Source organism: Netta rufina (genome assembly GCF_964035555.1).
Source record: "Netta rufina genome assembly, chromosome: 1".
Taxonomy (NCBI): Eukaryota; Metazoa; Chordata; class Aves; order Anseriformes; family Anatidae; genus Netta; species Netta rufina.
The window spans coordinates 146,917,541-146,934,168 of NC_140123.1; positions in this window are offsets into that span (position 1 = coordinate 146,917,541).

Consider the following 16,628-nt stretch of genomic DNA (forward strand, 5'->3'; position numbering starts at 1 on the left):
TGGACACAGTGGGAAACTTTGTAATTGTGTTTGTGTTTTATAGCTAACTGTAAATTCCGAGCTGAGCACAATACTCACTGGAAGAAAGGAAAGAAAAAAAAAAAAAAAAGCACATGCCTGCATGTTCTGGTCGATCACCTCCAAGTAGTTTGGTGCCATGATGCTGGTCTTCAGGAGAAGTAACTACTCATATTTTTACCCCTCTTCTGTCTCTCCCCACTGTTATGAATAGGATTGGAGTTTTCCAACCTGCTCTGGAAGTACCCTACGTAGAGTTTTGCTTGAATATGTATTTGAAGATGCTGATTGTGGCAGTCCCATCACCAGCGCTGTGACTGATCCCAGAGCCCTGCGTTTGGGCAAGTGGAAGTGCGGGAGTTACTCAGCTCTGGAGTGCAAAGAAGTGCACCAGAAAATGATCTCTGAACACTTAGCTGTAGCCCGGGAAGGGATGGGCTGTCTGAGCAAATTGGTTATGAAAGAAAGGATGAGCTTCAGCCCCCTAATGCTCTTCTGTAGCGAGGAAAGTCCTTGCAATAGATGCCCTTCAAGTAACACTCCTGGGTCCTGAGTTTCTTACAAGTCTGGAGCCAAATGGCGAGTAAGTCTGTGCGGTGGTGGTGATCACCGTGCTCTCCAGAGGAGGAGGAATTGGGCTTCTGCCCTAACAGCTGGGCAACCTGAGAGGGCACACAACCTTCTCCTGACCGAGCCTAGAAGACCAGAGTTCCCTCACACAGGAGAGTGGGAGGAGAAGCAGCAGCGTATTTAAGGGCTGTCTCATCCTCCCTGACAAAAAGAAGAAAGTATCTATTTGCAGAGTCCCACAGCTCGCACCAGCACGTGCTGTTCAGGGATGTCTCAGGCATCCCGCTGTTCGGTTGCTCTTATGCAATTTTGCCTTCTGTCCTGTGATGTCCAGGGTGCCAGACCAAACCTATTTGTGATTTCTGTCCTTTTGTTTTCTAGGCATCAACTAAAAGTGCACACAGGAACGTTTTGTGTTCTGCTCTGCAGAAGTTTTCCAAGGCACCACGTGCCTGCCTTCCTCCGTCTTTGTCAAGCCTTATCTCGTGCTTTTAGTGAGCAGCCTGCAATTCTCCGAAAGCTGCGAGTACAAGCTCTTAAACTGTTTTGTGGGATCGGGGCGTGTTAAGTGCATGCCTGTGAAAGGCATCTTGGTTCTATTAATGCCTTTCCTAAAGGAGATGTGCTTAGATCAATATTTATAGTGATGCAAAGAAGAATTTGGACAACTGCCGTAAATGTTTCCTTTGGCTCTCCTGTGCTGGTATTATCTAGGTAATTATCTAGGTTTGTTCGTGGCTGGGTCCCGGGAGGTTCTCCTGGAATGCCCCTTTGACCACCTGTGCAACAGGGTGGAGGTGCCTATGAAAACAAATTCAATGGGGAAATCAAAATGTCTTGGAGGATGAGAGCAGGTAGCAGGCTTGAGACCTTTTTGTTAGCTTTAAGATCACTGTAAGGAGGAGGAAGATTTCTGTCTGAGGTTGCAGAAGCCCAATTAAAGCTGTTCAGAGACAACCTGTCTCGTTCCTGAATCCTTTTAAATCAGCAGATGGCAGATGATGGACCTGCAGGTGAACTGGAGAAGTCTGTTCCCGGGATGTTGGTGTTCTCATTCATCTGTCAAGGACAGGAAATCCATACACTGGTGCCTCTCGTCCTTGCAGATCACATCAGTAACAACATAATCCAGAGTGTACGAGCGAAATGACAGCAGAGGAGGATAAGATTACTCAGTTGTGCTATTTAAATCTTCTTTCCTTATAACGTAGGGAGCAAAGTACTGGGAATTTGGGTTGGCTTGATTTCTCTGAGCTCTTGGATTCCAGCACAAACCCAGAGAAATCTTACACCTGGAGACCTAAAGCCTCACTTTTTTCCCCAGTTTGTCAGGTGGGACTAGTTTCTAAAAACTCCCCCGTCTTCCCTAGAGTACCTGGCAGAGAAAAGTAACACTGGGCTGACTGAAGCTGCACTTACCTGCAGTGAATGCCAAAGCTGACAAACCAGTGGGGTAATAGCTCTCCCTGCTATGTACTTGGAAGGGCGGGAGCATCAGAGGCAGTTTTGGCAGAGCTGGCTCCACTCACCTCTTCCCCTTCAGCCTCCTTGCCCTCTGCTCCAACTGTTGCATCCTCCTGAGGTTATTAACGTGTCGTTCCTTGCAGCTTCATCCCGGGACTGCTCACCACAAGCAGAGCAGAGAGCAGCAGACAGCCGCGGCTGGCTCCTGCTGCCCAAGTGCACCATCACGGGCTTGTGCCAGCCTTGTGCCAGCAGGAGCCATGTCTGTGTCAGTGCACACCTCCAAAGCATCAGGTGAGTGTGTGTGCAGGGCTGGGAGGGGTTTCTGCTGGCTGGGGAGGGCTTTTAGCTGCTTATTATGGTTTCCGTGTGCATCTGTGATGCTGCTGGGGGCTCCTGGAGCTCCTGGGTCCCATTTAAAAGCAGGATCTTGTCTCTGTGTGCTCAGGTAGCATCAGGGCTGGCATCCCCGAGGGAATGAGCAGGGCACTGGGGGGAACGTGGAGCCTCTGCGCCAGCAGCTGGATGCCACCTGGTTCTGAGGGAATCTGGCCTTGGCTCCCAAATGAGGACATCCAGGTCCCTTCATACGTCTGCTTCTGCTGGGTTGTGCCACTTGCTTTGGCTCTGTGTTGCTGTCAGCTGGACGAGGATATTTGCCTGCCTGCTGCGACTTCACCGATCACGTTTTCTCAGGTGCCTCCATCCTTTACCCAGGAAGGGAGGCGGGGATTTGTTTGAGGGGAGTTATCATAAAACAAGGACTTGATTTGCCAGGCTTGCTCTTTTCTCCCTGCTTCCACAGTTTCACCTCAGGTTACCCATTCATTCTTGAAATCGCAGGGCCAGATTCCTCCCTCTTCTTTCCCCAGCCCGTTTTCTTTGCTTCTGCCTTTGTGGGAGCTTGTCTCAACACCCAGAAAAGGAGCCAATGTTTTCTGCGCTAACAAAGTGAGCATTGTTATGCAGTTGCAGAGTGGGTGGATGTGACTGCTGACAGACTATTCCTTCTGCTAGGGTGTGGATTAAAGCTCAAGGTGACTTTGTTCCTGCATAAATTCACTAACTTCCCCTAGGGAACTGGAGGGGCAGGGCCGGGAGGGGAGAAGTATGATAAATGAAAGTGTCGGAAGGAAATGCACTTACATAGCACGCACTGCCAAAGCATAAATGCGTGCTCTGTAAGGAGCTTTCGATATAGCTTAAGGTAGCACTCCATGGATTAAAAAGAAATAAAATAAAAAAAATAAAAACAGCCTATGTTTAGCTGACGACTTGCTCTGCAGGCTGCTGTCCCGGTGTAATTGCCTGGGTAAGTGGATTAGCGAGCAGCAGCGTGGCTTGTTCAGGGTTAGGCATGCTTCGAGGGGCAGCCTGTGCTACAAGGAACAGCTCTGCTGCCTGCCAGCCGAGCCTGCTCGCCGCTGAAGACGGAGGCAGACTGTCGGGTTGTCATCGTGTGCGCTCCCTGCGAAGGGTCCCATGGAAACAGTTCCTTTCAGAGCTATCGCTTGTCCTTATCTGCGGCAAGGTGGGTATGGTGACAGCAAATCACATCTTGGGACACTTCTTTGCCTTTGTTGCCATGGGAATCTGCCTTCTGCAGCTTTGTCTTCAGTGAAAAAAGAGGAGAGTCGTTACCTTCCCTTGCTCACCCCCCCAAATGTGCTGAGGTCAAGGGGGCTGTGGTCAGCTCCATAGAACAAAATGTTTGTGTTGCGGACGGGGCTGTGAGGCCTTTTGTCTTAGAATCTCACCACAGCACACACATCCCTCCGTGGTAGTTACTGTGTCTGTCTCACGGAGCGGCGATGCAAAGCACAAAGCAGCGAGGCGAGTTGGCCCAGGTAAGACGTGCTGGGGGTGTCAGGCGCCGCGTATCTCACCGTGCCAGAGAAACAGGGCCGGGACCTGCCCCTGCATCGACGTTAGGCACAGGTGGAAGAATCCGGGTCATGCAGGAGGAGCCTGACGCACCAAAGCGTGACGTCTGCCTGAAAGCCTGGCACGACCCACAGGTTCGGGTGCCAGTGTGGGAGCACCCAGGTGTGGTTCCCTGCCTCCACAAGAGAGGGCGGCTGCGGTGGTGCCAGAGGCCCCACAGGCTGCTGGCAAGGCAGGGCCGCGGGAGCCATGTGGCCATAACCAGGAGGCGGCAGCACCGCCGAGCCTTTGAAGGGGCGCAAAGTGATGCTGGGAAGCAGGATCCCGACCCGGCCATCTGGCCAAGTCAGTGCTGCGCTTCTCTGGTGCCACAGTTCATGATCAAGCCCTGTCAAGTCTGGTACGGAGAGAATGGAAACCGCATTTACAAAGCGAGCTCAATTTCTTGCGGGAAATAGTTCAGTCACTGGAATTTTCCACCTTGTAAAGGGAACCACGTCGCTCACTCAGGAGGTACTCTGAGGTGATGATAACAAGAAATCAGCGCATTTCAGAGAGCTCCTCTCAGTTGCTGGGTATGTTTTGTTCCTTCCCAGCCTTTGCTCGCATCATTTCTTCAGATCATAGCTGATCTTTGCTTTTGCTACGATTTTTGAGCGGATTCCGATACCAAACTCAAAGATATTTATCTGCACAGGACTCCTACGAAATAAAGAAGTTGTGTCATTTCCATTGTATGAATGAGGAACTGAGTCATAGGAGCCCAAATGACACATCTGAGGTTACTCAAGGAGGCTGAGCGCTGCTGGGAACTGAATCTGGGTGTTCCTGTCCCCGGCGGAGATCTCGCCCACTGCGCGCTGCAGCGTTTTCATGTGGGGCATCGCTGCGCCCTGCCTCTGGCCTTTGATCTCAGCCTGGGCCCTTGGACTCTGAAACGAGTAATAAACGCAATAAACCTCTTTCAAGAGGGAAGAGTGATTTATCTGGAGCCCTAAACTTTTGGCACTGGAAGAAAAAGCAGAATTTGAACTGGTCAATGTAAATAACACTACAATTACAATCAAGTGCTTTTGCTTAGACTTTGGTGTTTGTGGTGTCACGTCCTCCTGGGGAAGTGGGTATTATGCCTCCAGTTGGCAGAAAGTTCACATTTGTGCCTAAGTTGATGCAGGTTTTGTTGCTAAAAATACTGCACTATTTCAAACTGCGCTGCTATAAGCTATGCAAAGAGTCATCGTCTTGATGTTGTTGTTCAAATTAACAGTGACTAAATGCAGAAATACAAATGAGAAACACGCAATTCTGGAGCAGCGGGAGAAAAAGATGCAGCAGTCTAACCTGGGATAGGAAAAAACACACAATTCTCTCTCAAAATGTGTGCAAGTGCTGTGTTTTTAAACATAAAAATACCTACATAACGAGCCGGTTTGAGTAATTCAGAAATGACAATTCAGTACTGAAGGAAGTTTCACTTTCTTGCCTCATAGCTGTGTGTTTGTTTACCTTTTTGCATATGTATGAGTTTATATATAATGTGAACGAGTGCATGAAATGCTCACGCTGTTTCAGTTTGAGCAGTCTTTCCATATTCCCCCCGTCTGTAACTACTGTTGTTTACTCTTCAAGGATGTTCACCACAAAACCCACTTTAACTCGTGCGCTGCTAATTTTACAGGCAGGGTTTCAGTTCCAGCTCGAAGCAGCCTCATTGTCCTGGAGCTCTGCCCATGAATGGGCCTTCCTGCAGTTGCCAAGAATACTGAAATGAAACGACTGGGTAAAAACAATGCGTGGCGGAGCGCAGGCAATTAATGAATCAACGCGAGGCACTGTCGGTGGAATACGCTGAGCATATTGGTCTGGCCGCCTCTGCGTCAGTGCCGAGTTCTTAGAAATGTCCCACTCGAGGCGGAAGATACAGTCACCCGGCTGCTTATGGAGAAATGGGACGGCTTCAGTGCTCCGTGAATAACACGAGTCATGTCTGCCGCTCTCTGCTTACTCACCCTTGAAAGAAGCCAGTATGGAAGCAGCAGAAAGCGACTCAGGCTCGCAAACGAAGTGGCTCGGGCTGCGGCGTGGTAGGAGTGAGTCACGTTTCGCTCCGCGCTCCTGGTTTTGCTCAGCAGCCTCTGCAGCATCCCGGCCTTTATCTGCCGCCCCGCAGGACGGGGGAGAGGCCAGTGCTGTGCATGTGGGGGGCTGAGGGGCTGCCCAAAACCCTCCCGGGTGCTCGGAGGGGGAGAGCTGAGCCCCAGAGCTGCCCCCATGCTGGCGGGCTTGTGACTGCCCCTGGCTGGGGCTTGCACGGGGACCTGCTGCGGGGCTGGTGCTTGCAGCAGGCTGAAGTCAGGGGGGTTAGGAGCCTGCAGGCACAAAACAGTTGTTCGCTTGGACATCTGCAAAGTGTTTGAGGCTGTTTCCCTCAGCCTTCTCCCAGAGAAAGTGGCTGCAGGTGATGCAGTCCTTGTGAGAGTCACGAGCTGGTCACAAGTGGCGCTCCTGGGGGCTTGGTCTTGGGACAGTTACAATATTTTTTATTGACATCTTAATGAGGGGATGGAGTGCACCCTCAGTAATTTGGAGATGACACTGAGGTGGGGTGGATGCATTGATCTGCCTGAGGGTAGGAGGGGTCTGGATGGGACGGGTCAATGGGCCACATCCAACTGTATGGCCTTCAACAAGGCCAAGTGCCAGGTGCTGCCCCTGTAACAACCCCAAGCAGCAGTACGGGCTTAGGGTTGTATATAAAAGGGTTGTTAGAAAGCTGCCCTGCCACAAGGACCTGGGGGTGTTGGCCAACAGCCACCTGAACACGAGCCAGCAGTGTGCTCAGGTGGCCGGGAAGGGCAGTGGTGTCCTGGCCTGCATCAGCTGTAGCGTGGCCAGCAGGACGAGGGAGGTGACTGTCCCTCTGTGCTTGGCGTGGAGGATACGCCTCAGGTATTGCCTTCGGCTTTGGGCCCCTCACCACAAGAAGGGTATTGGGTTGCTTGGGCATGTGCAGAGAACAGCAACGAAGCTGGTGAAGGGGACTAGAAAATGGGTTGTGAGGGGCAGCTGAGGGATCGAGGGCTGTTTAGTCTGGAGAAGATGAAAGGCCTGAGGGGAGGCCACATCGCTCTCTCCAACTACCTGAGAGGAGGCTGCAGCAAGGAGGTGTCGGTCTCTTTTCTCAGGTGAGAAGTGACAGGATGTGAGGGAACAGTCTCAAGCCGCAACAGAGGAGGTTTAGGTGGAAGTTAGGAAGAATTTCCTCACAGAAGGGGGTGGTCAAACACTGGAATGGGCTGCTAAGAAGTAGTGGAGTCCCCATGCCTGGAGGTATTTAAGAGATGGACGTGGCACTAAGGGACATGGTTTGATGGTGGACTTTGTAGTGTTAGGTTTATCTTGATGCCAGGCTGGACATGATGGTCTTAAGTTTTTTTTTTTCTATCTAACTGATTCTGATTTGGATTGTGTGAAGTAGCAAGGCTCAGTCTTGAGCAAGCCCCTCTCTTGGAGGCAGGGGGGCTGCAGATACTGCTCTAGAATTAACACAGAATATTTTACCCATTAAAACTCTGGGCAAACATTAACTAATCCTCTGCAACCCCCTCCTGGGGTAGGTAAAATACCGATCTCGGCAGGGCTAGACAGAACGGAGGGAGGAGGAAAAAGCAACGTGACTTGCCTAAAGCCACAGAGAGGGAACCAGGTGGGGATAAAAACAGGGGAGGTGTTTTATGGCCTGTGCCTGTGCTCGCCGCCCCCCAGACAGCGTTGTTTTACGTGCACCCGGGGCTGCCGTCCCCTTGGTGCTTGGAGGAGCCAAGCAGGCTCCCAGGGGCCAAGCAGAAAGCCTCCTGCTTTGAAGTCAGCGAGGTCTGGGCTTCAAGGCGGGATCGCATGCCATGAAAAGCTTGTCCCGTCCAGGCTGGGGGTGCCTCTCAGGGGGCTTAGCCCCCCGCCGCCCTGCCTTCAGGCGGGTGATAAATGTTGTCTGCAGCGCTGGACTTGTTTACCTTTGGGATTTACACCACTGATAGGGCGGCGGGGCGGCCCTGCGCCTGCAGAACCTGTGTCCTGACAGCCTGGGGCTGCTGCCCTCTGCTCCTGGGGCCCCGTGCTGCCTTTCCTGGAGCAGCGGGGTGGCAGAGCCAGCGTCTGGCACCCCGGGACTCTCGCCTCCCTCCTTGGTGGCTAGCATTTCAAGCACCCTCGTAGCCAGGAATTTCTCTCGCCGTGCCTAATCACTCCGTGCTAACCTCTCCCGCTCCACAGCCCGGCAGCTTGTCTCAGGGCTCGTCTTCTCGCCTCTGACCCGGCTGAGGCAGAGCCCAGGCCATCAGATAAAATGCAAAGGGAAGGTTTGTGTGCCCAGCCGCTCTCACGCCGCGGGGCCAGCCCTGCCCAGAGATAAAGGTTGCTCCCGCGCCTCCGAGGCGACGTCGGGAGGCTTCTGTCTGCGGCACGTTGTGCCCAGCATCTTTTAATTAGAGCCACTGCTTTATTATTCAGCAGAATATGCTTTCCCGGCCGTTTGTTAGGATCTTGCATCCAAGAGTGCTGCAGACTGCGAGCCCTAAATTAAGCTGTACGAAGCATATTGAGCACCTCTGAAAAGGGGTGGCAAGGGGCGGGGGCTATTGTCCTCTGCCCGCATTGTGGGCAGCTCCTTCCCGAGTTGGTCCTTTCACTTGTTGGCCAGCTCGTCGGCGCCGCGGTTTGTTTCTGCCTCCATCTGTTCCAACTCCAGTTTATTCAGGGCTCTGTAGGTATTGTACGCTGTGCTGCTTGCTTTTTTGTTGTTGTTGTTGTTGCGGATGGGAGAGGCTCCCCTTTTCATGCTTCACCTATTCATTTTGTAGATCTCCAGCTTCCTCGTCAAGTTTTCTCTTTTGTCGTATTAAATTGGCCTTAAGTCTACAGTCAGGTGCTGTGCGCGTGCTTCCCGTGTACACCTTCACCATCTGCTGCCTTTCATCTCCATGGCGCCCAGGCCAAATTCCAGCTCTGGCAGTGACATCCTGCTCCCTGCTCTCCTGCAGCTCTAATTGCCCTTCAAGGCCCTGGCCTGTCCTCACCTCTGCTCGTGGCTGGGAGAGGGGTGAGGTGCCCGCCTGTGCCGCTGCGAGGAGAAGGCAGGGCTGGAGGGAACCTCTGCTCCGAAAGGAGGTGCAGTCTTCAGCACTGAAAGCAGTTTATGACTTGTGTCTGTCTGTCCTGTCCAAACACAAGCTGTCTGTAGTTCCTGGACGAGGGCAGAGTGAGTGCTGCTGATGTTTACCTCTGTCTCTGAGTCTTGATGTGTCCCGGGGTAAAACCCAATTTGCTGGGTGATCCCAGAGTGTGTGTGAAGCTCCATGAGTTTCAGTGGGGTTTTTGTGTTTGTTGTGGTTTAACCCGGCTGGCAGCTAAACACCACGCAGCCGTTCGCTCACCCTCCCCCCTCCCTCTCTGGACGGGGGAGAGAAATGGAAAGTGAAGCCCGTGAGTTGAGATAAAGACAGTTTAATAAGACAGGAAAATAATAATAATAATAATAGTAATACAATGATGATAATAGTACTAATAATAATAATATGTACAAACAAGTGATGCACAATGCAATTGCTCACCACCCGCTGACCGATGCCCAGCTTAACCCCGAGCAGTCCGGCCCCCTCCCCCCGGTAAGCCACCCCTATAATATGGTTTAGCGTGACGTCAGATGGTATGGAATACCCCTTTGGCTAGTTCGGGTCACCTGTCCTGGGTCTGTCCCCTCCCAGCTCTTACTGCACCCCCAGCCTGCCCGTTGGCAGGACAGAGCGAAAGGCTGAGGTGTCCTTGGCTTGGTGGAAGCACTGCTCTGCAACAATTAAACCATCGGGGTGTTATCAGCACTCTTCTCATCCTAAGCCAAAACAGAGCATTCCACCAGCTACTAGGAAGAAAATTAATTCTGTTCTAACTGAAACCAGGACAGTGTTCAATTCACCTTCTCCTTTATCCGCCCTACAGTCCTGCCTGCAGGTTATGGCATGGGTTGGGACTCTCGTGTGCTCTTAAACATGGATAAAAATATGTATAAAATGAACTACCTGTGTGTCTTGGGTACCATGGTAGGGGAAGACCATTTATCTATCTATCTATCTATCTATCTATCTATCTATCTATCTATCTATCTATTTATTTTAGTGATGAATAGAGCAGTGCAGCTAGCAATAAAACTGTTGGTGAATAGCTGTGTAAGCCCCAGTCCAGCATACACCCTAGGAACATTATATATAATCTGTCTTTTGTGCCTAAAGGTCTCTGTGAAGGCAGTGGCCTGCCCAGCCAGGTGTGAAGCGTGCATGTGCTCGTGTAGAAAGGATCTGCCCTGGAGGATCTGGAGCTCAAGGAGCCGAGAGAGGTGGGCAAGGGCAGTGGGAAGGAAGGGCTGTGGGTCCCATGCCCCTGAGCAGGCTGATTGCAGGAGAGATTTTTTTTTCTTTAATAGAATCTGGAAGCACAGAGATGTAGGGAGGTGGTTTTCCTGCTGAGCTGCTTGCTGGGATCCTTTGTAGCACCTTGGTGCACCCCTAAGTGTCCTGGGGAGCTCACTGGAAGTGCCAGACATGGGTGTCCAGCACAAAGCTCCCGAGGTCTTCTGTTTGTGACAGCATCCTCTGCTTGCTACAAGGTAAGGCCTCTAGATCAGCAGTATGTTGGATCAGATTTAATGGCTTGAACTGCACGGGTTTGTTTACAGGGAAGCAAGCTGGTGCTGTGCTTGTGTCCCCGTCCCCTGCCGTAGCTGTAATTCCTGTAACAACGGAACAGGTTGTGGCTGTGGTGAATGTGCTGCTGCTCACAGTCCTGCGAGGGAGAGAGAAGTGAGATTCTTGCTTTCCTGTAGATGTGCGGCACAGAAGAAATAAGCTTCCTGCTCAGCACCACAGAAGAAAGCATCATCGTGACGTTAACATCAATCCTGGTGAGCAGCCTGCCCCTTGGGAGGGCTTGGGGTAGGGAGCAGAGACCCCCTGGATGAGCACTCGGTCCGTGCCCCTTCTCCTGCCCATTTTCTCATTCCCGTGGGTCAGATCAGCTCTCTCCCTCTGCCACAGCTCATCCCAGATTTACGGGAGCCATAAACCGCAAAGCAGAGAGAAATAAAAATACTAAACACTTAGGTTTTTAAAAGGCCAACAGTGCACTGAAGCCTCGGCGATAATTTGCTCGTAAAGAAATATAATGCTTGAAATCACAACGCGGGGCTGCGGACGGAGGCTGGGGTCTGCTGCGAGTTGCTCCTGCTCAGGCTGTAGAAGGACAGCAACATGGCAAGAAACCCCACAGAGCACGTGGGGATTAGGTTTAGTAAATTGGCTGTCATTGCACCAAGCCGGGAGGTCACCTGGAGGCACTTTGGTGGCCTCCAAGGGCTTGTCCTGTGCTGGGTGCTGGTGAGAAGCAGGGAAGGTAAAAATCCACCAGCAGCAGTCAGACCAGCGGGGTTATGGGCTGCGTGCAGCTCCCCAAACCATCAGGCTGAGGATGTTCCCCTCGGGTCTTGCATGCTTCAGCACCAGCAGCTCGGCCAGGCCCAGCTTGGGCAGCAGCTGCTGGGGGTAAGGTGGCTGCTCAGAACTTCACCCCCTGTGTCAAGTTGCTTTTTATTAAAAAAAGAGAGAGCCTTGCTTTCTGAGACGTACACCTGAATAGTGGTGAGGTAGGGCTGCTTGGAGAGACGTGGGAACTGCCCAGCGTGCAGCTCTGCTCCAGCTGCAGCCTCACCGGTGCTGAATTATCACCTCCCGTTGGCCACGCTGCCCCTAAAGTTGCCTGCCGTGCGGTTTGTGTGGTTTGCAAGGAAAGCACACTGCTAACTCATAGGTTTGGCACCGCTGTGACCCCCAGGTCCTGTTCAGCTGGGCAGCTGCTGGGCCAGCCTGTCCCAAGCCTGCACTGCTGCCTGCTGCAATTCCTTCCAGGTAAGGAGCTTTGCACTCCCCTCCCTGCACTTTGGGAGGCCGAGTTCCTTGGGGTGGTTCTCAGTTCCCCCATTTGCTGAGCGCATGCTCTGTCTCGTGTCACGTTTTAAAGGGTTTTTATCACTCCTGGAGCTGCCGCGTTCAGGCTGGCTCTATCTGGAAGGCTTGCAGGAGACCTCAGCAGAGCCACAGTAACTGTAACCAGGGGGCAGGGCACCGCACTCCAGCGAGGGCTTTACGAGTTAAAATAAGAAGGTGTTAGCAAAAACAAACGCGAAGCTGAAGCAGCCTGGCTGGAGAAGGAACCAGGAGCATTTAGTTCCTCCACTGAAGCCACCACTTGGACAATTCCCCGGTGCTGGGGTGGTCCTGGCCAGGAGCTGCCCCTGCCCTCCTCCCGCAGGCAGGAGGGCTTCAGGCACTCTTCATTAGCCACAGACGAGCAAAGGCAAGAGGCCAGTTGAACTCCCCTGGGGGAAAATCACCTTCACCTTCTAAATTAATCCGGCCAAAAGAGCATTCCCTCCTCTCCAGCCCTTCAAAGCCCTCCCTTCCAGGAGAGAGAGCTCGGAGGCTGTTTCTTCTTTGGTTAGAACATTCTCTGTGGTTCCTTCTCTTGGAGAAATCAAAACTTTCAAAGCCTCTGGCTGCCGCCACCTTTTCATTAGCGCTTCCTGATCTGTTTCACAGCATCCTCTCTGCCTGGTTCCCAGTGACTGAGTTCCCCTTTGCGGTAAAGCCCTTCTCACTCCCTACCGCAGCGTGGCTGAGCAGCACGGCCTTTGTCAGTACATCTCTGCAGGGAAAACAAATTACCGTAATGGCCCAAACGCTCCGTTTCTTCTGGTAAGTGGCTGTGGAAGCAGAGCTCAGTTCCCTTCCCTGGATTGTATTTGCACAGGGAGGTGGGCAAAGGCAGCGTTTGGGGGCTCGGGTGCACAGCGGGGCGCTCGGGGCAGTGGGTAGGGGCTGCTCTCTTTGCATGTCTCTCTTCTTCCTAGAAAGCCCGCAGGTGAACTTTGCAGGTCGGCTGTTCCAGAAGAGCAACCACCACGTGCTGACCTTTGCTCGCATGAGCGCCGGCGTTAATGAGTTACCTGCTGACCCCAGAGCCCTCCAGGAACTGTGTCAGCCTCCACAGAGACCCCGGCTTGCCCACAGGTGGCTCCTTGTTACGCCCCAGCCCGCCTGTGCCCACCCCACAAACTCAGCCCCTGGGCCCCGGAGCTGCTGTTTGCAGCTCGGACGTGAGCAGGAGCCTCCTGGCCCCTGAGCTCAGCGCTGAGGTCTGCTGAAGCTTCTCGGCCAGCTGCAAAACCTGAAGGAAGGAGGCGATGCTGTTTAGGCATCGTGGTTTTTAGTCCTTCGTTGTTTTTTTTTTTTTTAATTTTGTATTTTTTTAAATAGGGATTTTACAGTTGTTTCTGTAGCTTTGTATCTGAACGAGGCGAAAAATAACTTTATAATTTCTTTTAAATATACCCGATAGAATGACAAGCAGGACGAGAAGCTGCACTTCGGATCGAGCCTTCCTCTTTAACGTGCAGCCTTAGTACCAGAAAGCGCCAGAAGCTGCTTGTCCCAGAACAAAGCCGAGAGGTGGCCTCTGCTTGCTGCATGCACCTGCCTCCTCGCCGCCCCGTCCCCTGCAGGGACCCTTCAGTGTGCCTGTGCCCAAACCCCGCTGCCCGTCCCCAGACCTGCAGGAGGGCAGGGGCGCTGAGAGCCGTGGGGCGCTCAGGGGGGCAGCGCTGGGGTCCCTTGGGCACAGCAGGAGCTGGGGACCGAGGGGCTTCCCCTAACAAAGCCCTTTCCATCCGGCTCCCACCATCCCCGTTGTTGGCGCAGTTTGGGATCTGCGCGGCTCGGGAGCACAAAAGAGGCCAAACAATAGGCACGGGGGAGCCTCCTGGCCCTGTCGGTCCGGGCAGCTTTGTTCCAGCCTCCTTCCCCGGGCGGGCGCTCGCCCCGCTCCTCCGTGTCCTTTGTCTCCAGCTGGAGACGGGCAGGTGAGCGGCGTGCGGGGCAGGTGCTCGATGCACGAGGCTCCTCGGGCGCTGGGGCTGTGAATTTGGCCGGGTAGAGCCCTGGTCTGCCCGGTCCTGAGCGCCGCGGTGCTGCTCTGGCAGCTCTGGGCTTGATTTTAACCAGCAGCTGCAGGTTCTGCACTTCGATTTTACGACTGGCTGTAATTTTTGAACCAAACAAACAGGCAGCTGGCAGGCAGATACTAGCCTGGCAGAAATCAGCCCCTGTCCTGACAAGGCTGGTTCGGAGAGGGGGGTTTGATAAGGCGTGTACGGAAAGGGGGTGTGCGATAACACCGGGGAAGGAAAACACACAGGCTGGAGCGGTGACAAAGAGCTCGGTCGCACGCTCTGCCGTGCAAACGGGATTGTTTGCGCGCTCGTCTGGCTCCCTCTTCCCCGTCCCCCAGCACCGGAGGGGCCGGGCTCCTCGGGGAGCTGCTGGGTCTGGGCAGAGAGTGCCCCTGGGGTCTGCGGCAGCAGCAGGGGCTGCATGAGGGGACGTGGCCTCTGGGGCCGGCTTTATGGCTGCACGTGGAGAGCGACAGCTGAGCTCCTCTGGCTGCTTTCCCTTACATCCTTAACGTGCAGCTCGTCCCATCCTGCACCAGCCGTCTGAGAACACACCTAAATGGCTCTCCAAAACAAAGGTCCTCGTGTGATTGTTTTCCTTTTTTTTTATCTTAGCTTTCAAGGAATGGAGGTGAACCGAGAGCAGATAAGGAGTATTTACTCCCCGTGAGCAAACAGCGGAGGGCTGAAATGAAGGATTTTCTCCAGCAACAGCACTCCCTGCTCGTCACGCTGCACCTCTGAGTTTCCAGTAAAAGTACCCGAGCTACAAGGCAAACAAATCGAGAGCCATCGAGGTGTATTTACCCTCCTGCTGCTCCTGCCACGGCGCTGGTGCAGGCTGGTGGCACAGGGATGGGCACAGCCACCCGCACACCGGGCCAGGCCCTCGGGATGCACCCAGCACCTCCAGGATGAGCCCATCCTCAGGCCCATTGCAGCTCTCTCCCCTCCCTTCTGGTATTGGGAGTTAGGTGATGATAGTGTTTTGGTAAAGTTGCCTCTTGGAGTAGCCTTCCTGAGCACTAAAGGAAATGCTGAGCAATCAGATTGAGGAGGTTTTGCCTTTCTTTCCCCACTCGGTGCTCCCCCACCCCTTATCTCCAGACGGCTGCTCTGCCCCAGCCGCTCTGTAAACTTGTCCGGGCTTCCAGCGCTCCCCGCATAAACCGCAACTGGGTGCTTTTTGCGCCGATTACGATCACGCTGTGTGAAAGCAAACACAAATCAGCTGTGGCCTTTGGGCCCCTGACACGTCTCCAGAGTCGCCGCCGGCGCCACAGCGCTCGTGCAACCCCGCAGCCTCTGTGCGGTGACGTGCCTGCGCCGGCACCGTGCGGGGCTGCTCCCAGCTCAGCCGCTAATGCTCCCACCAGCTTTTACCACCAAAGTGGGAAGGGAGCTTTTCAGCAGCCGGATGAACAGCAGGAACTTGCTTTTTCTCACTAGGCTACAATGTCAGATGTGGGAAGGGGAAGGAGGGGGAGGATTTCCTGGGTAATTCCCCAAATCTTGATGTGTGTGCAAATGCCTCCCAGTCTGCTGCGTGCCACCCCTGGGAGCCCAGTGCAGGGGGAGGCCGTGTCCCTGCTCAGGATTACCTCCTGCAGGAAAAGAGCCCATAAACTTCTTGTGCAAACCAAGCCTGAAGTTTGCCGCTTCTCTTATGCAGGGAAGCACGGGACACTTTCCTGCCTGCTTGGACTCGTGCGGCACACAACGTGTCGCACCGTTTCAGCGCCCCTCGCATAAGCTCTGCGGCGTGTTTACCGTCAGCAGCGGTGTTTCGTTTCAACAGAAACCTTTAAAGTCTTTGCAACTTCCTCCGGGGATGCTAAACTCAGCGTCGCCGCGACCGGGTGGTGAATGGGTTGAAAACGCTGCCGACGGTTTGAGGCCGCGCGTGGGCGCCGCGGGGGCGAATGTTCCCTGCGCCGGGTGTTTTCTAAAGGTCTCCGACGCACGAGGCATGACTGAATGACTTGTGCTTTCTTTGCGTGGTGAGGGGGTGAATCTTGAATCGCTGGGCTGCTTTTATTTTTGTTAGACGTGTGTGGGCTGACGACATGACTCAGTATTTTCTCTGCAGAAGCAAAGATCGTCCTGCCAATTCTGGGTAGACTCTGGGCAGTTCCATGCGGAGAACTGGAACACTTTTTATTCCAGAGCTTTGCTTTTTGGCAGCCTGAAGCCCCTTGATGTGGAAATAAATAATAAGTAAATAAATAAAACAGGAGTGCTCTTGCAAAATGTACAAAAATATACTGAAAAAATGTCCGAGGATGGGGAAACTACCTCTTACCCTTGTGTTTTCCCAACAACTTAACTGATTATTTTCTTGTTACTCTGAAAAAATGCCTGTTAACATCTGACTTCTTTTTCTGCTCCTTCCAGGTCTTGGTTGCTTGTGGGCCATCCCTTTGGCTGCAGTAACGACCCAAACCCTGCTACAATCTTGACTCAGTAACAGCCCATACAGCTGTGAACTATACCCGAGCACTGATTGTAAGCTAATTACAAGCCTTTGGTACAAGCGTACAGAAGGATGTGCTGCAGTGCCACTGTTTCATCTTCCTATCATCCTAGTTCCTCATCCTAGTTCCTCAGTCCTAAGCCCTGCTTCCTATTCTTGACATTTTCT